The sequence below is a fragment of the Stenella coeruleoalba genome (genome assembly GCF_951394435.1).
Source record: "Stenella coeruleoalba genome assembly, chromosome: 17".
In the NCBI taxonomy this organism is placed as follows: Eukaryota; Metazoa; Chordata; class Mammalia; order Artiodactyla; family Delphinidae; genus Stenella; species Stenella coeruleoalba.
Genome location: NC_137163.1, coordinates 45,444,003 through 45,470,132, shown reverse-complemented (window position 1 = coordinate 45,470,132; position 26,130 = coordinate 45,444,003). Strand labels below are relative to the sequence as shown.

The 26,130-nt window shown below is 36.9% G+C and overlaps 1 protein-coding gene across 1 annotated transcript in view; it reads left to right on the top strand.

Annotated features, from left to right (window-relative positions):
- The window catches only part of DECR1 (2,4-dienoyl-CoA reductase 1), a 51,636-nt gene that overhangs the window by 13,658 nt on the left and 11,848 nt on the right, over positions 1–26,130 (top strand). The window lies entirely within an intron of this gene.

Sequence of the window (26,130 nt, the reverse complement as noted above, 5' to 3'; positions counted from 1 at the left end):
CCTGGGATACGTAAAAACGTCAATGACAGTGTCTATTCTTGTACAACTCATAAGCTATTGGGGAAGAAAGATACTTAAATAGTTACCATATGCACTTAAATAGTTACCATATGCTGTGATCTAAGCTATATTAAATGTTATGTTTCAAGTGCATTGGAAATCCAGAGAAAGAAAGAAATAACTCTCCCTAGGGATGATTATCATGTTCCTCATTATCATTGAGGAACAGAATGCAATTTTAGCTGAATTTTCAAAGATCTAGACATGGAGAAGGGGGAAGGAAAGGAAATGTAAATGTCCATGGGAAGAAGCTTGGTGTGGGAAAAGCAGAAGGGTTTAGGGACTGGTTACAGATGGGGAGGGAGATCAGTGGGAGATGATTATGGGAGGTGGGTTGGATGTAATTGGGAAAGTTCCCAATACCAAAATGGGGAATTTGATGTTAATTTTGAGGAAATGGGGAATTATTTCTGTATGGCTTTTTCTTGAAGGTGTCTCATAAAGAATGTGACTTGATTAGAAAGGTTACTGGGAACAATGTAAGGGCTAGAAAAGATTAGAGAGATCATTTAGGAGGGTCTTATTTTCCTTTTGTTAGGATAGATGGCATGGAGGATAAATTAGGAGATATTTAGAAGATAAGATCAATAGGCCTTACTGATAAGGTGACAGAGTTTTTAGCTGGAGTGGATAGTTTAGATGATGATGACATCAATGAGAAAACTGGAAGGAGAGTAGATTTAGAATGTACTAAAACATTTTTGTTTAGTACTATAGGAACAGACTTCTTTAGAAAAGTTCATACAATATAAATAGTGAATATATTTGTAATGTATTTAGGTGGGTATATACATATATGTCTAGAACCAGTGTACATTTATTCATTTAACAGAAACTTACTGATGACTTTTGTGTACCAGGCCCTGTGCTGCATGCCCACATGACAGGTGACTAAGACACTGTCCCTGAGCAGGTTGTGGTTGGGACTTGAAGGATGGGGGCATTTTCTCAGAGAGGTTGGAGAGTATTCTGAACCAGGACAAGGAGGAAGAATCCTTGTGTTCCTTGAAGGATGTCCTCTGGGGCTTGAGGGGAATGGCATGAGCCGACCAGTTTCCTTCTGTTGGTTCAAAGCCTTTGCCTCATTAGGTTCAGTTTCTTCTTCTTTACAGTGTGGATAATTCTCAAATCAGCTTGAGAAAGGATGTAGGAACAGACAGAAGGATGCTAGAGAGGCACTAGCGTTTTTTCTACACATGTGCTAATAACTTCCATCTTTTCTCCATGCACTCATTGAAATTGAAACCCCAGGTCACTCATTCCCATTACAACAAAGTGGATATGATTGAAATTTGGAATTTACATATTTTTTTTGATTTTTTTTAAAGGGGTGGATGATTGGGAAGGGAGACAGAGAAGTGTGGGCTGACTTCTCTCTCTTCTCTGTTCTAGGATCCTTCTATCTCTTCTCACTCTGCCTCTGTCTGATTTCCTCTCTCCATACCTCTTACTCATTTCTCTATTTGTTTCTCTATGTATGTCTGTCTCTCTCTCTTTCTCTCTCTCTGTCAACTCTTCACTTTTGCTTCTGTTTCTTTCTTCGGTCTCTCTCATCACTTGGTGTTTCTCTGCCTTTTCTCTTTTATTTCATCCCCTGCCCATCTGTGTTACTCTTGATTTCTGTCTGACTCTCCCTTCTTTTCTCATTATTGTCATTCATTTTAACGTAGACTTTGATCTATTTTTATTCATCACATTGGTTAAAATTCTATGGGCTTCATTAAAAATACATTAGCTAAGGCTTCTTAAAAGATGGAGCCAGTTTTCATTCTTCCAAAATTCCTGTCGGTTATAGATGCTGTAACCTGACAGGGTTTTAAGGACTTGTATTAGTGAGCTGTGGAGAGTACAATGCACAGGGTCTTTTCTGGTATTGGAGCGATAGTCAAGGAACTCAGGTGCTAATGACCTCTGAGGTGTGTCAAAGTGGTAAATACGGAAGTCAGTTCAGGGAGCAGGCAATCTGTAATAATCTGTGATCAGAAGTATGTTAGGTGGTCTGATATCTAGGAAGGTGGTCAAGGTAAGGTATCCGGGAAGTCAGACTAGAAAATATAAGGGCACCAGCAACTAGAAGCCAGATACTCACTTGCTGGGGACAGGAATTGGTGATGAGGTGCACTCAGAGAGGGACTAGCAGATGACTGAAGATCAGGAGAACTGTGGCCTTAGCAGGGGCAGAGAAGCTAAAATTAGAGGGACACTATTAAAGTATGTTTCTAGGCAGGACTGATGCAAAACTAACAATTTTGAACAAATAAAGGATTTAGGAAACTCCTAAAGACCTTAGCCCAATGTGCTCTTATAGCCACAAAGGTCAGTAAATACATGGCTGATCCTTTCTGGGGAGGATTTGAAATTATCATGCTGAGGTTCATTCATCACTAAGATGTCATATATAAATTTAAAATTTTTAGTAAATAGTGTGGAAAAGAGTACCTAAATTTATTAAAGAATTGAGAGAACTTGAAATGAGGAAAGACTAAAAGAATAATACAGAGTTTTATTTAAGAGACTAGTCATGAAGGACATGGATAGGATAAATATTGAATTTTTCCATCAAACCCTAGAGATCACTAGAAGCAAGAGATACCTCTTGAAACTCTTAAGAGGTTATTTTAACCACTTAAAGTAGCATTATTATTTAAGTAGCATTAATAATACTTTATACCACAATAGTGCTTTGTAATTTACAAAGTATTTTCATATATCAGTATAGAATCAGTATGAAATGCAGGATTATTGTATGCTGAAATACAGATAGATTAAAGAAAGAGTAAATCAATGCATAATGTAGCTCTAATGTATGTATTATTTTTAGTTTGCTAAATGGGAAGAAACATTTATGTATAGTAAAATCCACAGATTTTCTATATATAAATTGATACAGAATTTTGATTGTTTTGTAAATTTATACACTTAGGTAACCATTACCAAACCAAGACATAGAACATTTCTGTTGCCTCCAAATGTTCCCTCTTGCCGATTTCTACTTAATCCTCACTATCTATGTTTTTAATCCATTTTTTATTGAGTTATTTCTCTTTATTATTTTAAAAATTCTAGATTTATTTTTTATTGAAGTAACATTGGTTTATAACATATATAAATGTTTCAAGTGTGCAGTATTTCTACTTCTACTTACACTACAGTGTGTTTACCACTAAAAATTTTGTTTCCATCTATCACCATACAGTTGATCCCCTTTACCCATTCCTCCCTGCCCCTTCCCCTGGTAACCACTACTCTGTTCTCTGTATTTATGTGTTTGTTTTTGTTTGGTTTTTTCATTTGTGTGTGTGTGCATGTGTTTGTTTTTTATAGTCCACATATGAGTGATATCATATGTATTTGTCTTTTTCCATCTGACTTATTTCACTTAGCATGATACCCTCAAGGTCCATCTGTGTTGTCACAAATGGGAAAATTTTATCTTTTTATGGCTGAGTAGTATTTCTGTGTGTGTTTGTGTGTGTGTATGTGTATCACATCTTTATCCATTCAACTGTTGATGGGCACTTAGCTATTTTAATATCTTGGCTATTGTAAATAATGCCATGATGAACACAGGGGTTCATATATCTTTTCAAATTAGTGTTTCTGTATTCTTTGGATAAATACCCAGAAGTGGGATAGCTGGAAAATATGGTAGTTCTATTCTTAATTTTTTCAGGACCCTCTATACTGTTTTCCATAGTGGCTACACCAGTGTATATTCCCACTAACAGTTTACTAGGGTTCCCTTTATTCTGTATCCTCACCAACATCTGTTATTTATGGTCTTTTTGATGATAGCCATTCTGACAGGTGTGAGGTGCTATCTCATTGTGGTTTTGATTTACATTTCCCTGATGATTAGCAATGTTGAGCATCTTTTCACATGCCTGTTGACCATCTATAAGTCTTCTTTGGAAAAATGTTTATTCAGCTCCTCTGCCCATTTTTTAAATGTTTTTTGTTGTTGTTGTTGAGTTGTATGAGCTCTTTACATATTTTGGATGTTAACCTCTTATCGGATATATCATTTGCACGTATCTTCTTCCATTCAATAGTTTGTATTTTCATTTTGTTGATTGTTTCCTTTGCTGTGCAGAAGCGTTTTAGTTTGATGTAGTCCCATTTGTTTATTTTTGCTTTAGTTTCCCTTGCCTGAGGAGACATATCTAGAAAGATTGCTAAGACTGATGTTAAAGAGCTTACTGCCTATTTTCTTCTAGGAATTTTGTGGTTTCAGGTCTTAGATTCAATCTTTAATCTATTTTGAGTTGATTTTTATGTATGGTGTGAGATAGTGGTCTAGTTTCATTTTCTGTCAGTGACTGTCCAGTTTTCCCAACACCAAGTACTGGAGAGATTATCCTCTCTCCATTGTATGTTCTTTGCTTCTTTGTCATATATTAATTGTCTGTATATACATGGTATTATTTCTGGGCTCTACTTTCTTTTCCTTTGATCTGTGTATCTCTTTTTCTTTCATTACCATGCTGTTTTGATTACTATAGCTTTGTAATTTAGTTTGAAATCAGGGAGTGTGATACCTCCAGCTTTGTTCTCTTTTCTCAGGAGTGTGTTGGCTATTTGCTGTATTTTGTGATTCAATATAAATTTTAGAATTCTTTTGTTCTATTTTCATGAAAAAAGTCCCTGGGAGTTTGATAAGGATTGCATTGAATCTATAGATTGCTTTAGGTAATAAGGTCATTTTAACAAAGTTAATTCTTCCAACCCACGAGCCCAGAATATCTTTTCACTTATTTGTGTCTTCATTCTTTCAACAATGTCTTATAGTTTTCAGTGTATGAGTCTTTTACCTCCTTGGTTAAATTTATTCCTAGGTATTTTATTCTTTTTTTTGTGATTGTAAATGGGATTGTTTTTTAAATTTGTCTTTCTGCTAGCTCAGTGTTGGTGTATAGAAACACAGCCAATTTTTTGTATGTTGATTTTGTACCTTTCAACTTTACTGTATTTCTTTACTATTTCTAATACTATTTGGGGGAGTCTTTAGGGTTTTCTATATATGAAATCTTATCATTCACAAATAGTGACAATTTTTTTTCTTCCTTTCCAATTTAAATGCCTTTGATTTCTTTTTCTTGCCTAATTGCTCTGGCTGGGGCTTCCAATACTATGTTGAATAAGAGTGACAAGAGTGGATATTCTTTCCTTGTTCCTGATTTTAGAGGGATAGTTTTCAGTTTTTCCCCATTGAGTATGATGTTAGATATGGGCTTGTCATGTATGGCCTTTATTATGTTGCAGTATGTTCCTTCTATACCAACTTTATTGAGAGTTTTATCATAAATGGGTGTTTAATCTTCTCAAATGCTTTTTTTTTTTTTATTCTGCCTCTCGGCAGTTATTTCCACCATTTTATCTTCCAGCTCACTTATTCATTCTTCTGTCTCAGTTATTCTGCTATTGATTCCTTCTAGTGTAGTTTTCATTTTATTTATTTTGCTGTACATCACTGTTTGTTTGTTCCTTATTTCTTCCAGGTCCTTGTTAAACATTTCTTGTATTTTCTCTATCTGTGCCTCCCTTCTATTTCCAAGATCATGGATCATCTTTATTATCATTACTCTGAATTACTTTTTAGGTAGGTTACATATTTCCTCTTCATTTATTTGGTCTTGTAGGTTTTTACCTTGCTCCTTCGTCTGTTGCATATTTTTTTGTTGTCTTAATTTTTTGTTGGGTGGGAGCGTGTTCCTGTCTTAATGGTTGTTTGGCCTGACGCTTCCAGCACTGGAGGTTGCGGGCAGTTGGGTAGAGCCAGGTTTTGGTGCCGAGATGAGGACCTCTGGGAGACCTCACTCCAATTAATATTCACTGGGGTCTGAGGTTCTTTGTTAGTCCAGAGGTTCAGACTCAGCACTCCCTCCATAGGAGCTCAGTCCTGACCCCTGGCCCATGAACTGATTCTGCAAGTGATGTGGTGTGACAAGAAAAAAAAAAAAGGAGCAGAACAATGACAAGGAGTAAAAAAGAAAATAAAAATAAAAAACTAACAGGTATATTAGAAGAATTAAAAATATAAATGAAACAGCAACCAGAAGGTAAAACATAACCCCAGTAGCAAAAAAAAAAAAAAAAAATAGCCAGAAAAGGCCTTGACTGTGGGGGGCGGAGCTTAACTGGGGCGGGTCTAGGCTGGAGGTGGGCTTTAGGCTGGGGAAGAGCCTGTGTTCAGGACCTATGCTGCTGGAAAAGGCCCTGGGGATTGGGGGTGGGGGGTAGGCTCAGCGGGGCTCGAGGGGCCCTTGGGGTGCCTCCAGCCTCGGAGGGTGGAGTGCCAGGCCCAGCACCCCAGCAGTTTCGATGAGGCCGGAGTGGGCAGGGAAATGCTAGCTGTGTTCCCTCCGATTCTCCTATCCCGAGAGTCCCTCCCTGTTCGTGTCTACTCTTCCTCCCCCGTCTTCCACACCCACAGGACCCACGTGGCTAGAGGCCCAGGACCCCAGCTGGCTCCCAGGGGCTTGAGTGGGTAGGGGAAATGCTAGCTGTGTTCCCCCCGGATCCTACAACCCCGGGGGTCCCTCCTGGCTCACTTCTACTCTTCCTCCCCCCTCCCTCCCATGTTCCCATGACCCATGCTGGAGGGGGCCCTGGAGGGCAGAGGACCAGGCCCCGGACCTCAGCAGGCTCCCCAGGGCCTGAGTGGGTGGGGGAAATGCTAGCCTCTGAACCCCTGAGGGTCTCCTCCGACTCCCGGTCCCCGTTGGTTTGCTCATGGTGAGTGGGCCTCTCCAGGAGTGGGAATCCCTCCCCTTCCCCAGCCACCCGTCAGGCGTGCCAGTCCCGTCCGGCCTCCACTTCTCCCCCCTCGTTCCCCACCACATCCTACCCGGTCGCTTGGGGGTTCCTCCCGTCCCTTTGGGTATTGAGGTCCCCCACCAGCATCTGGTAGGTGCCCTAGTTGTGAGGACATGTGAACTCTGTGTCCTCCTACTCTGCCATCTTGACTCCACCCTGTTTATATCACATCTTAGTCCACTCATCTGTTGATGGATATTTAGGTTGCTTCTGCATCTTGACAATTGTAGATAATACTACTTACAAATAAATGTAAGATGTTAGGGGAAAACCAGAATGAACTTTTTGGCCAGCCCAGTACAATGAACATTGCAGTGCATGTATCTTTGCAAATTAGTATTTTTTGGATGTATACCCAGGAGTGAAGTTGCTGGGTCATATGGTAGTTCTATTTTTATTTTTTTGAGAAACCTCTGTACTGTTTTCCACAGTGACTGCACCAATTTACATTCCCACCAACAGTGTACAAGGGTTCCCTTTTCTCCACATCCTCGTCAACGTGTGTTATTTGTGTTCTTCATGGTGGCCATCCTGACAGGTGTGAGGTACTATGTTATTGTGGTTTTGATTTGAATTTTCCTGATGATTAGTGATGTTGAGCATCTTTTCACATGCCTGTTGGCTGTCTGCATGTCCACTTTGGAAAAATGTCTGTTCAGGTCTTCTGTCCATTTTTAAATCAGGTTCTTTGTTTTTTTGATGTTGAGTAGTATGGTCATTTTAACAATATTATTCATTCCACTCCAAGAACGTGGTATATCTTTCCATCTGTTTGTCTCATCTTCAGTTTCTTTCATTAGTGTCACAGTTTTCTGAGTACATGTCTTTTACTTCCTTAGATAGGTTTATTCCTAGGTATATACTCTTTCTGATGTGCTGGTAAACAGGATTGTTTCCTTAGTTTCTCTTTCTGATAGTTTGTTGTTAGTGTACAGAGATGCAACAGATTTCTGTATATTAATTTTGTATCCTGCAACTTTACTGAATTCATTGATGAGTAATTTTTTGGTGTGTTCTTAGGATTTTCTATTTATCTTGTCATCTGCAAGCAGTGAGTGTTTTGCTTCTTCCTTTCCAATTTGGATTCCTTTTCTTTTTCTTCTCTGATTGCTGTGGCTAGGACTTCCAGTATTATGCTGAATAAAAGTGGCAAGAGTGGGCATCCTTGTCTTCTTCCTGACCTTAGAGGAAATGCTTTCAGCTTTTCACCATTGAGTGTGATGTTAGTTGTGGGTGTGTCATATTGGGTCTTTATTATGCTGAGGTATGTTCCCTCTATGTCCACTTTCTGGAGAGTTTTTTTTTTTTTATCATAAATGGATGTTGAATTTTGTCAAAAGCTTTTTCTGCACCTGATTGAGATGATCATGTTTTTTATCCTTCATTTTGTTAATATGGCATATTACATTGCTTTGTGATCTTGAACCATCCTTGCATCTCTGGGATAAATTGCACTTGATCATGGTGTATGATCCTTTTAATGTATTGTTGTATTTGGTTTGCTAATATTTTATTGAGGATTTTTGGATCTGTTTTCATCAGGAATATTGACCTGTAATTTTCTTATTTTTCTTTTAATTTTATTTATTTATTTATTTATTTTTGGCTGTGTTGGTCTTCGTTGCTGTGCACAGGCTTTCTCTAGTTGTGGTGAGCGGGGGCTACTCTTCGTTGTGGTGCACGGGCTTCTCATTGCAGTGGCTTCTCGTTGAAGAGCATGGGCCCTAGCCACACGGGCTTCAGTACTTGTGGCTCGCAGGCCCTAGAGCACAGGCTCAGTAGTTGTTGTGCATGAGCTTAGCTGTTCTGTAGCATGTGGGATCTTTCCAGACCGGGGCTCGAACCTGTGTCCCCTGCATTGGCAGGCGGGTTCTTAACCACTGCACCACCAGGGATGCCCCTGTAATTTTCTTTTTTGTTGTTGTCAGGATGATGATGGCTTCATAGAAATGAGTTAGGAAGTGTTCCCTCTTCTTCAAATTTTTGAAAGCTTTTTAGAAGAATAGGTGTTAATAGATATTAAATGTTTGGTAGAATTCACCTGTGAAGACATCTGGTCCTCTGCTTTTGTTTTTTGGGAGGTTTTTGAATACTGTTTCAATCTCTGTACTAGTGATCAGTCTACTCAGATGTTCTGTTTCTTCATGATTCAGTCTTGGAAGGTTGTATGAGTCTATGAATTTATCGGTTTCTTCTCAGCTGTCTGATTTGGTGGCATATAGCTGTTCATAATATGTTTTTATAATTCTTTGTATTTCTGTGTGTCTCTTGTTATTTCTCCTCTTTTGTTGCTGATTTTATTTATTAGAGCCCTCTCTTTTTCTTGTGAGTCTAGCTAAAGCTTTGTCAATTTTGTTTGTCCTTTTGAAGAAACAGCTTTTAGTTTCATTGATATGTTCTTTTGTCTTTTTAGTCTCTATTTCATTTATTTCTGCTCTAATCTTTACTGTATTCTTTCTTTTACAGACTTTGGGCTTTGTTCTTTTCTTTCTAATTCCTTTAGGTGTAGGTTTATTTATTTGAGATTTTTCTTGTTTCTGTGGTAGGCCTGTATTAGCATAAACTTCCATCTTAGTATTGCTTTTGCTGCATCCCATAAATTTTGGTATGTTGTGTTTTCATTTTCATTTGTCTTCAGGTAATTTTTGATTTCTCCTTTGGTTTCTTTGTTGAACCAATAGTTGTTCAGTAGCATGTTGTTCATTCTGCACATATTCATGATTTTTCCAGCTTTCTTCTTGTAGTTGATTTCTAGTTTTACACCATTGTGGTTGAAAAAGATGCTTGATATGATTTCAAATTTCTTAAATTTTTTGAGACTTGTTTCGTGTCCCAACATATGGTCTATCCTTAAGAAAATTCCATGTGCACTTGAGAAGAATGTGTTTTCTGCTACATTTAGATGGAACGTTCTTTACAAATCTATCAAATTCATATGGTATAATCTCACATTTAAGGCCACTATTTCCTTGTTGACTTTCTGTCTGGATGATCTATCCATCAATGTAAGTGGAGTGTTAAAGTCCCTTACTATTATTGTGTTGCTGTCAATTTCTTCCTTTAGGTCTGTTAATAATTGTTTCATATATTTTGATACTCCTATGTTAGGTGCACATATATTAATCACTATGTCTTTTTGATTAAATTGTCCTCTTAATCATTATATACTCTCCATTTTTGTCTCTTGTTACCTTTTCTATTTGATGTCTATTTTGTCTGATATAAGTATAGCTATAGCCACTTTCTACTAGCGTTGAGTAGATGTTCTGTGTGAATCGTTCCACTTGTACATGTGTTTTTGATGTTTTTGTGGGAGGAGTAGAGCTTCAAATCCTACTCCTCTGCTATCTTTTTTTGTTTGTTTGTTCCCAAACAAGATGGCGGAGCCATCTTGATCGCTCCCCTATACCCACTTCCTTTTGGCTACTATTTGCTTGGAGTATTATCTTCTGTTGCTTCACTTTTAGCCTACATTTGTCTTTAGAGCTGAGATGAGTCTCCTGGAGGTAGCATATATTTGGGTCTTGTTTTTTAATTCATCTAATTCTGTGTCTTTTGATTAGTGAATTCAATCCATTTATATTTAGGGTGATTATTGTTAAATGAGGACTGCCATTTTATCTCCTGTTTTCTGCTTGTTTTGTATCTCCATTGTTTCATTTTCTTTGTGTTTCTGTCTGCTGTTTTGGTTTGGTGGTTTTCTAGACACTTTACTCAGTTTCCTCTTTTTTATGTTTTGTGTCTCTGCTCTAGATTTATGTATTGTGGTTCCATGGGGTTTGTATAAAATGTCTCATAGAGAAAATTGTCCTTTTTCTGACGATAGCATCAGACCTTTATTTACCTATATGGGTTCCATCCCTTACCTCTTCACTTTTGTGTTTTTGTTGTCTCAACTTACCCCTTTTTACGTTGTGAGTTTGTTACCAAATTGAAGTAGCTATATTTTTCTGCTTTTGTTCCCTTTTAACTTTTTTAAAATTTTATTTATTTATTTTTGGCTGCGTTGGGTCTTTGTTGATGCACGTGGGCTTTCTCTAGTTGTGGTGAGTGGGGGCTACTCTTGGTTGTGGTGTGCAGGCTTCTCATTGTGGTGGCTTCTCTTGTTGTGGAGCACAAGTTCTAGGCATGCAGACTTCAGGAGTTGTGGCTCGCGGGCTTAGTTGCTCTGCGGCATGTGGGATCTTCCCGGACCAGGGTTTGAACCTGTGTCCCCTGCATTGGCAGGCGGATTCTTAACCACTGCGCCACCATGGAAGTCCCCTTTTTAACTTTTATGCAATAATAAAGTGTTTGAAAGACCTGTTCTGTAAGTTTGTTTATGTACAACATGATTAATATAATTAACATGCTATATGTATGCCATATATGAAAGTTAAGAGAGTAAATCCTAAGTGTTCTCATCACAAGGAAAAAACTTTCTTTCTTTTATTTTGTATCTGTATGAGGTGATCATTGTTCACTTATTGTGGTAATCATTTCATGATGTATGTAAGATTGTTATGTTGTACACCTTAAACTTATATAGTGCTTGCTGTATGTCAACTTGATCTCAATAAAACTGAAAGAAAAAAACCTATTCTGATAAAGAGTTGCTATTTAACATCTTTTCTATTTAACATCTTACTCAACGTTTTGTGTACTTTTGCCTTTTTGTTTCTAGTAGAAGTGATGCTTTCAACATTTTTTGTAAGGCAGGTCTAGTGTTGATGAACCCCATCAGCTTTTGTTTGTCTGAGAAAGTCTTTATTTCTCCTTCATATCTTAATGATGACTTTTCAGGATAGAATATTCTTTGGTGACTTTTTTTTAACATCTTTATTGGAGTATAATTGCTTTACAATGGTGTGTTAGTTTCTGCTTTATAACAAAGTGAATAAGCTATACATATACATGTATCCCCATATCTCCTCCCTCTTGTGTTTCCCTCCCACCCTCCCTATCCCACCCTCTAGGTGGTCACAAAGCACCGAGCTGATCTCCCTATGCTATGCAGCTGCTTCCCACTAGCTATCTATTTTACATTTGGTTGTGTATATATGTCTGTGCCACTCTCTCACTACGTCCCAGCTTACCCTTCCCCCTCGCTGGGTCCTCAAGTCCATTGTATACCTCTGCATCATTATTCCTGTTGTGCCCTTAGTTTCTTCAAAACCTTTTTTTTTTTTTTTAGATCCATATATATGTGTTAGCATATGGTATTTCTTTTTCTCTTTCTAACTTACTTCACTCTGTATGACAGACCCTAGGTCCATCCACCTCACTACAAATAACTAAATTTGGTTTCTTTTAATGGCTTAGTAATATTCCATTGTATATATGTGCCACATCTTCTTTATCTATTCATCTGTCGATGGACAGTTAGGTTGCTTCCATGTCCTGGCTATAGTAAATAGAGCTGCAATGAACATTACAGTACATGACTCTTTTTGAATTTTGGTTTTCTCATGGTATATACACAGTAGTGGGATTGCTGGGTTGTATGGTAGTTCTATTTTTAGTTTTATAGGGAACGTCCATACTGTTCTCCATAGTGGCTGTATCAATTTACATTCCCACCAACAGTGCAAGAGGGTTCCCTTTTCTCCACACCCTCTCCAACATGTATTGTTTATAGATTTTTTGATTATAGCCACACTGACTCGTGTGAGGTGATACCTCATTGTAGTTTTGATTTGCATTTCTCTAATGATTAGTGATGTTGAGCATCCTTTCATGTGTTTGTTGGCAATTTTTATGTCTTCTTTGAGGAAATGTCTATTTAGGTCTTCTACCCATTTTTGGATTGGTTTGTTTGTTTATTTGAAATTGAGCTGCATGAGCTGCTTGTATATTTTGGAGATTAATCCTTTATCAGTTGCTTCATTTGCAAATATTTTCTCCCATTCTGAGGGTTGTCTTTTCATCTTGTTTATGGTTTTCATTGCAGTGCAAAAGCTTTTAAGTTTCATTAGGTCCCATTTGTTTGTTTTTATTGCAATTTCTCTAGGAGGTGGATCTTGCTGTGATTTATGTCATAGAGTGTTCTGCCTATGTTTTCCTCTAAGAGTTTGATGGTGTCTGGCCTTACATTTAGGTTGTTAATCTATTTTGAGTTTATTTTTGTGTATGGTATTTGGGAGTGTTCTAATTTCATTCTTTTACATGTAGCTGTCCAATTTTCCCAGCACCACTAATTGAAGAGGCTCTCTTTTTTCCATTGTATAGTCTTGCCTCCTTTATCAAAAATAAGGTGACCATATGTGTGTGGGTGTATCTCTGGGCTTTCTGTCGTGTTCCATTGATATATATTTCTGTTTTTGTGCCAGTAACATACTGTCTTGATTACTGTAGCTTTGTAGTATAGTCTGAAGTCCAGGAACCTGATTCCTCCAGCTCTGTTTTTCTTTCTCAAGATTGCTTTGGCTATTTGGGGTCTTTTGTGTTTCCATGCAAATTGTGAAACTTTTTGTTCTAGTTCTGTGAAAAATGCCATTGGTAGTTGGATAGGGATTGCATTGAATCTGTAGGTTGCTTTGGGTAGTAGAGTCATTTTCACAATGTTGATTCTTCCAATCCAAGAACATGGTATATCTCTCCATCTATTTGTAACATCTTTAATTTCTTTCATCAATGTCTTATAGTTTTCTGCATATAGATCCTTTGTCTCCTTAGGTGGGTTTATTCCTAGGCATTTTATTCTTTTTGTTGCAGTGGTAAATGGGGATGTTTCCTTAATTTCTCTTTCAGATTTTTCATTATTAGTGTATAGGAATGCCAGAGATTTCTGTGCATTAATTTTGTATCCTGCTACTTTACCTAATTCATTGATTAGCTCTAGTAGATTTTTGGTAGCATCTTTAGGATTCTGTATGTATAGTATCATGTCATCTGCAAACAGTGACAGCTTTACTTCTTTTCCAATTTCGATTCCCTTTATTTCTTTTCCTTCTCTGATTGCTGTGGCTAATACTTCCAAAACTATGTAATAATAGTGGTGAGAGTGGACAACCTTGTCTTGTTCCTGATCTTAGTGGAAATGGTTTCAGTTTTTCATCACTGAGAATAATGTTGGCTGTGAGTTTGTCATATATGGCCTTTATTATGTTGAGTTAAGTTCCCTCTGTGCCTACTTTATGGAGGGTTTTTATCATAAATGGGTGTTGAATTCTGTTGAAACCTTTTTCTGCATCTATTGAGATGATCATAGGGTTTTTCTCCTTCAATTTGTTAATATGGTGTATCATATTGATTGATTTACGTTTATGGAAGAGTCCTTAAATTCCTGGGATATACCCCCACTTGATCATGGTGTATGATCCTTTTAATGTGTTGTTGGATTCTGTTTGCTAGTATTTTGTTGAGGATTTTTGCATCTATGTTCATCAGTGATATTGGCCTGTAGTTTCCTTTCCTTGTGACATCTTTTGTCTGGTTTTGATATCAGGGTGATGGTGGCCTCATGGAATGAGTTTGAGAGTGTTCCTCCCTCTGCTATATTTTGGAAGAGTTTGAGAAGGATAGGTGTTAGCTCTTCTCTAAATGTTTGATAGAATTTGCCTGGGAAGCCATCTGGTCCTGGGCTTTTGTTTGTTGGAAGATTTTTAATCACAGTCTCAATTTCAGTGCTTGTGATTGGTCTGTTTATATTTTCTATTTTTTCCTGGTTCAGTCTTGGAAGGTTGTGCATTTCTAAGAATTTGTTCATTTGTTCCAGATTGTCCATTTTATTGGCATATACTTGCTTGTACTAATGTCTCATGATCCTTTGTATTTCTTTTTTTTTTTTTTTTTTGCGGTATGTGGGCCTCTCACTGTTGTGGCCTCTCCCGTTGCGGAGCACAGGCTACGGACGCGCAGGCTCAACAGCCATGGCTCACGGGTCCAGCTGCTCCGCGGCATGTGGGATCTTCCCGGACCGGGGTACGAACCCATGTCCCCTGCATTGGCAGGCGGACTCTCAACCACTGCGCCACCAGGGAAGCCCGATCCTTTGTATTTCTGAGGTGTCAGTTGTTACCTCTCCTTTTTCATTTCTATTTCTATTGATTTGAGTCTTTTTTTCCTTGATGAGTCTGGCTAATGGTTTATCAATTTTGTTTATCTTCTCAAAGAACCATCTTTTAGTTTTATTGATCTTTGCTATTGTTTCCTTCATTTCTTTTTCATTTATTTCTGATCTGATCTGTATGATTTATTTCCTTCTAATTTGGGTTTTTTTGTTTTTCTTTCTCTAATTGCTTTAGGTGCAAGGTTAGGTTGTTTATTTTAGATTTCTCTTGTTTCTTGAGGTAGGATTGTACTGCTATAAAGTTCCCTCTTAGAACTGCTTTTGCTACATCCCATAGGTTTTGGGTCACGTTTTCATTGTCATTTGTTTCTAGGTATTTTTTGATTTCTTCAGTGATGTCTTGGTTATTAAGTAGTGTATTGTTTTGCCTCCATGTGTTTGTATTTTTTACAGTTTATTTCCCTTAATTGATATATAGACTTACTGTGTTGTGGTCGGAAAAGATACGTGATACAATTTCAATTTTCTTTAATTTATCATGGCTTGATTTGTGACCCAAGATATTGTCCATCCTGGAGAATGTTCCATAAGCACTTGAGAAGAATGTGTATTCTGTTGTTTTTGGATGGAATGTCCTATAATAAATCAATTAAGTCCTATAAGTATCAATTAAGTCCATCTTGTTTAATGTATCATTTAAAGCTTGTGTCTCCTTATTTTCATTTTGGATGATCTGTCCATTTGTGAAAGTGGGGTGTTAAAGTCCCCTGCTATGTTTCTGTTTTTGTCGATTTCCCCTTTTATGGTTGTTAGCATTTGCATTATGCATCATATGTTGGGTGCATAAATATTTACAATTGTTATATCTTCTCTTGGATTGATCTCTTGATCATTATGTAATGTCCTTCTTTGTCTCTTTTAATAGTCTTTATTTTAATGTCTGTTTTGTCTGATATGAGAATTGCTCCTCAGCTTTCTTTTGATTTCCATTTGCATGGAATATCTTTTTCCATCCCCTCACTTTCAGTCTGTATGTGTCCCTAGGTCTGAAGTGGGTCTCCTGTAGACAACATATATACAGGTCTTGTTTTTGTATCCATTCAGCCAGTCTATGTCTTTTGGTTGGAGCATGTAATCCATTTATATTTAAGGTAGTTATCAATATGTATTTTCCTATTAACATTTGATGAATTGTTTTGGGTTTGTTATTGTAGGTCTTTTCCTTCTCTTGTGTTTCCTGCCTAGAGAAGTTCCTTTAACATTTGTTACAAAGCTGGTTTGGTGGTGCTGAATTCTCTTAGCTTTTGCTTATCTGTAAAAGTTTTAATTTCTCATTCCGAATCTAAATGAGAACCTTGCTGGGTAGAGTAATCTTGGTTGTAGGTTTTTCTCTTTCATCACTTTAAATATGTCCTGCTAGTCCCTCTGTCTTGCAGAGTTTCTGCTGAAAGATCAGCTGTTAACCTTATGGGGATTCCCTTGTATGTTATTTGTTGTTTTTCCCTGGCTGCTTTTAATATTTTTTCTTTTTATTTAATTTTTGATAGTTTGATTAATATGTGTCTTGGTGTGTTTCTACTTAGATTTATCCTGTATGGGACTCTCTGCGCTTCCTGGACTTGTTTATTTCCTTTCCTATTTTAGGGAAGTTTTCATCTATAATCTCTTCAAATATTTTCTCAGTCCCTTTCTTTTTCTCTTCTTCATGTGGGACCCCTGTAATTCAAATGTTCATACGTTTTTTGTTTTCCCAGAAATCTCTATGACTGTCCTCAATTCTTTTCATTCTTTTTTCTTTATTCTGCTCTTCAGGAGTTATTTCCACTATTTTATCTTCCAGGTCACTTATCCGTTCTTCTACCTCAGTTATGCTGCTATTGATTCCTTCTAGAGAATTTTTATTTTCATTTATTGTGTTGTTCATCCTTGTTTATTTGCTCTTTAGTTCTTCTAGGTCCTTGTTAAACATTTCTTGTATTTTCTCCATTCTATTTCCAAGATTTTAGATCATCTTTACTATCATTATTCTGAATTTGTTTTCAGGTAGACTGCCTATTTCCTCTTCATTTGTTAGGTCTGGTGGGTTTTTACCTTACTCCTTCATCTGCTGTGTGTTTCTGTGTCTTCTCATTTTGTTTAACTTACTGTGCTTGGGGTCTCCTTTTCACAGGCTGCAGGTTCATAGTTCCCGTTGTCTTTGGTGTCTGCCCCCAGTGGGTGAGGTTGGTTCAGTGGATTATGTAGGCTTCCTGGTGGAGAGGACACTAGTGCCTGTGTTCTGGTGGATGAAGCTGGATCTTGTCCTTCTGGTGGGCAAGACCATGTCTGATGGTGTGTTTTGGGGTGTCTGTGACCTTATTAGGATTTTACACAGCCTCTCTGCTAATGGGTGGGGTTGTGTTCCTGTCTTGCTAGTTTTCTGGCATAGGGGGTCCAGCACTGGAGCTTGTTGGTTGTTGAGTGGAGCTGGGTCTTAGTGTTCAGATGGAGATCTCTGGGAGAGCTTTTGCCTTTTGATATTACATGGAGCCGGGAGGTGTCTGTTGGACCAGTGTCCTGAACTTGGCTCTCCTACCTCAGAGGCACAGGCCTGACACCCGCTCAGAGCACCAACACTGTGTCAGCCACATGGCTCAGAAGAAATGGGAGAAAAAAAGAAAGAAAGAAAAAAAAAAACAGGTACATGGGGAGTTTTTGCCTTTTGGGAAGTCTGAGGTCTTCTGCCAGTGTTCAGTAGGTATTTTGTAGGAGTTGTTCCACATGTTGATGTATATCTGATGCATTTGTGGGGAGGAAGGGGATCTCTACTTCTTACTCCTCCACCATCTTGAAGGTCTCCCGGATTTGTTTTCTTAAGGCCTTACTTACTACTCTGTCAGTCCTCAGCTCTACTTTGCCAATAGATGATATGTTGTTTACAGCCCTGTCTTTTGAAATTGATATTATATTTAAACTAAATTCAACCAATGTCTCTTGTGCCACTGTGAAAGACATATTAAATAAGTGTTCAACATAGTGTGATGCTCTTCATACTTGGTTGTTTTTCAGAATCTTAAATTACTTAACATTTGAGTAAGAATATTGACCACATATCCACTATTGTTTTTTTAAAAAATATATTTGTTTGGATTCTATTTAAAGAGAACAATTTTTCTTAAATTTTACTTTTTTTGTCTGTGTGAGTGTATTAATTGACAAAATATGTGACAGCCTACCCAGATATTTTACTTGATTTTGGACTATCTTTGATCATTGAGTCACATAGATTACTTTATACCAGGAAGCTAGAATTTCTTCCACGTAAGACCACATATGAGAAATCTGTAGTGATTACTGCAACTTGTATAATTATTAAATACAGATATAAGATGCAATAGATGTTAGAATACTGAACAGTATTATTTATAAGTAAATGCTCTAATTTTAACTAAATTTTCTTCCTTCTTGTCTCCCTTACTCCCTCTCCTTCCCTCCCTCTCCCCTCCTTCCTTACTTCCTTTCCTCTTACTTTTTTAAAACACCTAACATTTATCAAGTGCTTATTCTATATCAGCTTTTGTTCTAAGTGTTAAATATTTATGAACTCATTTAATACTTGTAATGACTCTGGAAGGTAAGTGCTGTTTATAGTTATGAGTAGAAACTGAGGCGCAGAGTTAAGTCTTTTTTAATATATTGCTAGATGTTTTTAATTCTCACTTTTACAGATGAGAAAATCTCGTTTATTAAATAACTAAGAAGTGTTAATTATCACTGTTAAAACTGATGATTGACAAATTTTTTTTTATTGTCAGAAGTAGTCCAGGGCTTCCCTGGGGGTGCAGTGGTTGAGAATCCTCCTGCCAGTGCAGGAGACACGGGTTCGATCCCTGGTCCAGGAAGATCCCACATGCCGCAGAGCAGCTAAGCCCGTGTGCCACAATTACTGAGTCTGTGCTCTAGAGCCATGGGGCCACAACTACTGAGCCCGCATGACACAACTACTGAAGCCCACATGCCTAGAGCCCGTGCTCTGCAACAAGAGAAGCCACCACAATGAGAAGCCCACTCACCGCAACGAAGACCCAACACAGCCAAAAATAAATAAATAAAATAAATAAGTTCATTTAAAAAAAAACCAAAGAAGTGGTCCAATAGGAAAAAAGGAGCAGTAGTTTAATTAAAGTCATTGTCACCTAGTTTATACCTGATACTTAGATGGTGAGTCTTGATATTTTGACCACTACTCAGCTTTCTCATCTGTAAAAAAGATTGGATAATCAACTACTACTCCAATATTCAGTAAGCAAACAAGGTATTAGATACAAAAGTTTTGTGAAAAACATAAATTGCTTCAAAAATATTCATGTGCTTCTTCATGTATGTGAATGAACATATGGTAGCTTAGATAATTTAAAGAATTAGGTAGAATTAATTTTCAGATATTCAGGGAATCTAAGAGTATGGAATAGTCAGAAGCAGCCCAAGGAAGCTTGAATCATATGGACTGTGTCAGGGAAAGGCAAGGAGTGAATGGTTATTGTCTAGTCAGATTAATCATGAACAATGAAGGGGAAATAGAAAGTAGTTAAGAAGTGTCTGTAAAGGAAATCATGGATAGGATCAGTGTCATTGGAAGTATGCCTGAGATGATCTTACCAGCAGCCTGAGAATATCTTACCAGCAGCCTTGTGCTAGAGGAAGAGAAGAGTAAATGCAAATAATGCACCAACCGAAGAAACTAAAAAAGGAAAGATCCTTTTAATCAATAGTTATGAAGAATCAGTTGAAGGCTTTGAACTACGTAAAATACTTTATGCCATTCTTGCAATTGAGTTAAAACAAATTATCAGAAAACACAAAGTTTTTAACCATCTTGCTGTTCTAGACACATAATGTGTGAACTGTAAACACAGAAATAAATTTTAAAGCATTCTTATTTTCAATCCATTGATATTGAACTCGCCAGTTACTTTTCCTTCATCATTACATCATTCAGTGAACTTCAGCCTGTCCAATCTCACATCCTCCTGTAATCACGCTTTGTTTGACTACTCTTTTACATAGACTCTGACAGAATCATTTTCCCTTAAGCCATATAGAATTGTCATGCCCAGCTTTAGTTCCGCACGTTAATGAATCATGTCCTATTCAAAAGCTCTAATACACACTTTAGCATTTAAAAACATGCTGCATATTGTTATTGTTCCATGTTGCAAGTCTTCTTTTCTCATCCATCAAAATTGGAAATGCTATTACCCATCAGTATACAATACTTCTGCCCCACCTGAAAACCCTTTCCACCCTTACTCCATTCTTCTCCCCACCAGTTCCTAACTCATCACTAAGCACAAAGGTGATGCTTTGTTTATGGAATGAAACATTTTTGAGACTCACAAAAAAAAGGCGAATTGAGGGCATGTTTAACACTACTTTCAATTATGTCCTTCAGCTTTACTATTAGGGGAAAAGAAGATGATGAGCCATTTGACAAAATCAACTGATAAGGAGGCAAATGCACCTTGTTTCAGAAGAAGGAAGAGTAGAGCAGGCATAGGATGAGGCTTTTCTTATTTGTCAGTGTGAGTGCAAGTTGTATGCTGTTTAGATTTTAAAGTATAGAAGGACCATATGGGTACATTTCTGTGTATTGCGACTAGGCCTTCCTTAGAACAGTGGGTGCATTTTAAGAATGTTTAAAAACACTTTCTTAGTAATGAGTTGGCATTTATTAAGGCAGTGTTAATATCCTTTTAAAATCACTTTTTGCCAGAGTTACTAATTTGATACAACATTTCTACCTCATTTATTAAATTTTCTTATAGCAACTGTGTACCTTACTTTGATGTTTTGTGAAGATAATGTAAAGGTAAGGTGATTTGGAAATTTTGGAAAGGAATCTTATTTTTTCTTTTTAACTATATAACTGAAAATTTCTTCGAGAGGAAATTTTATGAGTGCAGGCTCTGGATCAAACTGCCTGGTTCTAGTCCTGATGATACCACTTATTAGTAGTGTGAACTTGGGAAAACTACCTCTCTATGCCTCAGTCTCTTGTAAATAGGAAGATAAAGATAGAACCTTCCTCCTAGGATTGCTGTGATGATTAAGTGAGCTAGTGCCTGTAAAGTGTTAAGAATAGTGCCTGGCTCAGACTACTGCTCAGTATTAGCTATTAAAGAAAATGTTAGATTCCTCCAAGATAAGTGTATTTTTACCACCTGTTTTACAAGGGGACCATAAAGTATCTGAATGTGAGGCTATGTTCCTATGTCCCATAGTTAAAATAGACTAGAAAAACCGGAGATCTGATACCAGTTATTGTAATTAAACTTTTAAGTTTCAACCTACATGAAGGATGTATTTATGTTAAATGTTCAAATGAGGTGTCTTCACTTAGTAGATAATAATCTTTTAAAAAGAGTTATGCTATTTGTTTTTAAGTTATATGATCATCCTGTGAATAACTTTTAGAGTGTTGATGACTTTTAGATTTAAATTCAGTTGAGTCTCTTATCAAAAAGTGGCTAAGAAAAAAAAAAAAAGTGGCTAAGAGTTAGTGTCCTCTGTGCCTTCATCAAAAAGAGAAGTGAAGAGTTTTCTCTTCATGTTATGATTGTCAGGAAGATTAATTGCTGGCAATAACAGTAGAAGAGTTAAACCTGCAAGCAATAGCTCACCTGTGTGCTTAGATAGTGCAAGGAGTTCAGGCTTACTTACGTGTAGTATATAATGCCTGGAGAGGCAAAGATGAGGCTAAGGGGTGTGGACTTTACCCTCTGGAATTGGGTAAAGATAAACTGAAGGATCTTAACAAGAGATATATTCAGAGTGGAGACTGAAGCATGATTAATGACTGAGGGGAGGGCCCAATGAGAAGTGTTGAGAAAGAAAGAAGAGAGAACCAATGAAGGAATGTTGTAGTCTCAGGAGATGTGAATCAGAAACATAGGGGGAGGAGCTTACTCTGGATACTGAAAGAGTTGATAAATGATGTTGAGAGCCCTGGTGAAATTGTAGATGCATCTTTCCAATGGCATTTACCTACAGCTTGGAACAGTTTTAAAACTCCCTCCTTATAAGAGTGGAGAAGGCCGTTCTGGTATTGAGAACCGCAGGATGGATGTTTGAGAGAATGTGTGGCTAGGAATTGAGTGCCTGATTCATGTAATAGTCTAGGCTGTAAATAGAAAAGTTAGACTAGGAGGGAACTATGAGCCTAAAGAATATGGGAGATAAAGCACCCAGAATTTATAATGAGGTCTCAAAGAGCACATGTAATATGAGGATGTGAAAGATCTGGAAGGACAGAATACAGAGAGTTAACACATTGCATTCAGTATTTTGGAATGATGACAAAGTTCAGGTTGTGGCTAAATTGGGGTAGCACCGAAGGTCATGGAACTGTAAGATTTATGATCTTGTCCACCTGAATGTTGAAATCTTCCAGATTGTTGAGAGAAGTTGGCTTTGAGATGTGGTTACAGATATTTTTGTAGGTTTAAGTCCAGGAGTCAAATTTTAATTAAAATGGCAGAGTAGGTTGGGAAGTCAAAGTTAACATCAATTGAAGTTACAAATGGTGGTTAAAGAGCTGGATATTATCATTTTCAAATGGGACTTTTTGCATGAGGGTAAAAGAGTAATAGGTAGAATCGATTGCAATGATCAATTAGTGAGTAATCTGTAGAATGTAATGACATTTGCTGGAAACTCTCTATTTTCCTACTTTACAGTGATAAATCTGGGGCCCAGAACAGGGAAGTGATTTGCCCAAGGTCACACAGTTATAGAGCTAGTAAATAGTAGAATTAATGTTTGAGTCAGGTGTCTTTAAACTGCAGTATTCCATCTCTACTGGACATTGGAACTAAAATTTTTTATTTTAATTTTCAAAATTTGTATTTAAACCAGATTTTAGAGCTTTTGAGTCTTTTTGAAACTGGCATGTAATCTTACACGTTTTATCCTTTTTAATAGTGTGATTTTTAGTGTTTCTTTGTTACTATTTTTTTCCATTTTGAAATAGTTAAGGATGGGCAAGCATAATATTTATTTTATTTATTGCTCCCTTTCTCTGTTTTCTTAACTTCACTAACATAGGTTCTATTTTTGTTGTCAGCACTGGGATGTTAGAAACTTGCCATTTACAAGCCTCTTCCATAGGTAATTCTAATTTAAATGATAAGCCTTCCTATGAAAAGAAAAAAATATATCTGTGACTGACCCTGGGAGTCTGGGAATTCTTTACTTTGAGCTATTAGCACCACTGTTCATTTTTTGAAATCCAGCTGTTAATTGTTTATGCAGCATTCATCCTATTGGAACAGTGCAATTTCAAATGTTTGCCTCTTTTTTACACTCAGGGGTAATTAAAAGCAGCAGTATCTCATTCTAAGCAGTGGGCTACCCACATCTTAAATAAAATCTAGAGAGAAAGAGAAGAGGATGATAACTTTCATTTCCAGTATCTCAATTACATAATAATGACTTAACTCCTCCTTTCCCACACCTCACGAAAAATTGCTGTTAAATCTGAATGGGAAGATAGAGCACATTCTATTGGAACATTGGCATTACATAAGTAATTGTCACTTTTAAAAGTAGTTTTTATAATTTTGTTGTAAGATGATGCAGTTAGCATCTGTTGTCAGTGTACTGTAATGGTGTACACTAAAGTTCTACATCCTCTTCTTTCACAGGGTGAATTTGGAAACAAAGTAATTTTCAGAGATCTGAGAGATTGAGCTTGATATATTAGGAAAAGTTACCATAATGCCTAACATAACTATTCTTATTTCTCATGTCCTTAAAATGGTACTCCTGTCCCCTCTTCCACTCCCAATGTTTTCCGGGTTGTACTAAGTTTTGTTTCTACTCTGGAGTGTGTGGAGGGAAAGAGAAACAAAATATGTCAAGGAGAAAAAAAACTTATCTGAATATTCTTTAAATTATTTTCCTTGTAGTCCTTCAAACTTGTAGTCTTAAATTTCTTAAAGTATCTACTGTTTCATATATATATATATATATATATATATATATATATATAGTTTGATTCATTTGCTAATATTAACTTACAGTATTTTCAGTGTTGTGGCTAAGTAGGAAGTAGAAAATCAGTGATTTTTCAGGAGCTAAAGATTATTATTTTAAACTTTCATACAGTCAATTTACTGAGAACCCAGTATGTCCCAGGCAATGTTGATTACTGGCTGTATTTTCCTGTGCTGTACAATATATCCTTGTTGCTTATTTTATACATAGTAGTTTGTGTCTCTTAGTCCGATACCCCTATCTCACCCCTTTCCCCTTTCCTCTTCTCAGTGGTAACCACTAGTTTGTTCTCTATATCCGTGAGTCTGTTTCTGTTTTGTTGTATACATTCATTTATTTTATTTTTTAGATTCCACGTATAAGTGATAACACAGCATATGTTTTTCTTTGACTTATTTCCTTAAGCATAATACTCTTTAGGTCCATGCACATGTTGCAGCTGTCAACATTCCATTCTTTTTTATGGCTGAGTAATATTCCATTGTGTGTGTGTATATATATATATATATATATATATATATATATATATATATATATATATATATATATATACCACATTTTCTTTATCCATTCATCTGTTGATGGGCGCTTAGATTGCTTCCATATCTTGGCAATTGTAAGTAATGCTGCTATGAACATTGTGGTGCATGTATCTTTTTGAATATATTCTTTTTCTTCAGACACATACCCAGCAATGGAATTGCTGGATCATATGGTCGTTCTATTTTTAGTTTTTTGAGGACTCTCCATACTGTTTTCCGTAGTGGCTGCCTCAATTTACAATCCCATCAACAGTGTACTAGGGTTCCCTTTTCTGCACATCCTCACCAACATTTGTTATTTGTAAACGTTTTGGTGATAGCCATTCTGACATGTGTGAGGTGATATCTCATTGTGGTTTTGATTTACATGTCTCTGATGGTTATCATTGTTGAGCATTTTTTCGTGTGTCTGCTGGCCATCTGTATATCTTCTTTGGAAATATGTCTTTGCCCATTTTTTAATTGGGCTGTTTTTTTTTTTGATATTGAGTTGTATGAGCTGTTTACATATTTTGGATATTAACCCCTTATTGGCCATCTTATTTGCCAGTATTTTCTCCCATTCAGTAGGTTTTTACATTTCATCCATGGTTTTCTTCATTGTACAAAAGCTTTTAAGTTTAATTAGTTCCCATTTGTTAATTTTTGCTTTTATTCTTTTGTCTTAGGAGACACATCCAAAAAAATATTGCTGTGGTTTATGTCAAAGTGTGTTCTGCCTATATTCTCTCCTAGGAATTTTATGGTTTTAGGTCTTTTTAGATCTTTAATTCAATTTGAGTTTATTTTTGTATATGGTGTAAGGAAATGTTCTAATCTTATTCTTTTACATGTAGCTGTCCAGTGTACAATATCATTTGAAAGGTCTTCATCTGCTGATTCTATCTCCTGTGTCATTTATGAGAGTCTCTCTATTATTTGATTTTTCTCCTGGTTGTTTCTGTGTCTTTTTATGTGTAGTAATTTTTGGTTGCATGCTATGAATTTTATGTTGTTGTTGTTGTTGTTGTTGTTGTTGTTGTTGTTGGTGGTGGTGGTGGTGGTGGTGGTGGTGGTGGTGGTGGTGGTGGTGGGTGTGTGTGTGTGTGTGTGTGTGTGTGTGGTGTCCACATATGTGTATGCGTTTTAATTTCCCTTTGAATTAAAAACTTGTGGACCAGCTTGATCAGTTCAGTGTTCATTTTTAAGCTTTATTTGGGTGAGTCTAGAGTAGACTTTACTTTTGGGCTAATTTAACCCTCCTATTAATGCACAGCCCTTCTGAACTTTTCCACTGAAAGCGCTGGATATTCAACAAAGCTGCTCAGACTCACTTATCTCCCAGCCCTCTGTGTACTCTGGGAATTGTTCAGCTTATGGTTCCCAGGCAGTTGTTCTTTGCCTGGCCTTATGGAATCTTACCCTAAACATGTACAGCTTGATATTTGGCCAGAGACTCAAGGATACACTATGCAGATTTATGGGGCTCTATCTTTACATACTTTTCTCTTTGGGGGAACTCTCCTCACAAATTGCAACTTCCTCAGTCTCTCTAAAATCTGATCTGTCTCCTCAACTCAGTGATAATGCCTTATTTGGCTATTTTCCTACTCCTTATGCCACAGTCTATATGACATATGTATATAGTATAATATAGAGTATGTAATATAGAATATATAGTATGTATATATATGTAGTATATAGTACATA